This window comes from Procambarus clarkii, chromosome 26, assembly GCF_040958095.1.
Source record: "Procambarus clarkii isolate CNS0578487 chromosome 26, FALCON_Pclarkii_2.0, whole genome shotgun sequence".
NCBI lineage: Eukaryota > Metazoa > Arthropoda > Malacostraca > Decapoda > Cambaridae > Procambarus > Procambarus clarkii.
The window spans coordinates 21,788,003-21,789,158 of NC_091175.1; positions in this window are offsets into that span (position 1 = coordinate 21,788,003).

A 1,156-nucleotide genomic window follows, 5' to 3' on the forward strand; every position below is an offset into this window, starting at 1 on the left:
CAGTGTACTAAAACTCTTGTTTGGGGCCAGTAACATAGTCAGTAGACTGACAAACGTTGCCGCAGTTCGGATATGACTTGGCAACACTTACACAGTAGTTATCCGGCTGCATCTCGGCTACCATCTACATACCATAAGGAACACGAACACGCAAAAACTAGTACTAGTAGGCATCCACCAGTCTCAGGAGACTATGGAGTTGCGCTCTGGTTGTCGGTCTGGAGTGGCCTCTCCAGGGCACAAAGCCTGGGTAGGTTGATACGGAGAAGGTGTTACCCATGCAGCAGGTCTCCTCCCCTCTCCACGGCGCTGAAAAAACTACAAGCAGCATGAAGAAGACTCTATAATGTGGAACAAAATACCGTGCAGCATACCATCACAGCGTCCAGGAGCAGCTCCACGGAACCTGTGAATACCAGCCAGGAACAAGAAGCACCAGTGTGTGGAACACGTACCATACGTTACAAAACAATGCTATAAAGATTACGGCCAAAGGAGGAGTCCCACTCTCACAGCTGGGGGCCCAAGAGCTTGGATCTACTCGAGGACAACCCAAGTCCCATAATTTCAAGATAAATTGTTGTCAAGAAACCCACCGTCCCACCCCATGCAAAAACACTATTGACCCTGACAGCTGGGTGGACAGCGCTTCGGATTCGTAGGTCTAAGGTTCCAGGTTCGATCCCCGGTGGAGGCGGAGACAAATAGGCAAAATGTTTCTTTCCCCTTAATGCTCCTGCTCACCTAGCAGTAAAACGGTACCTGGGAGTTAGACAGCTGCTACGGGCTGCTTCCTGGGGATGTGTAACAAAAAGGAGGCCTGGTTGAGGACCGGGCCGCGGGGACGGTAAGCCCCGAAATCATCTCAAGATAACCTCAAGAAGATAACCGTAAATATGACTATGAGATACGTTTATAAATTATCCGAGTATACATATGTGAATTCTCTAAAACAATCATATTTTGCGCATCCACATACGCTGGTATACATGTTGAGAACATTATAAACATTCAACAGCCTTGTCACAAGAGAGCAACACCTGCTTCCACACATCAAACACATATGTTGATAATAATTCATTGTGCCGGGGGACAGGCAGCCAGTATGTATATATATATACATATGTTAGACATATGTCGAAGTTTCCCCCCCCCC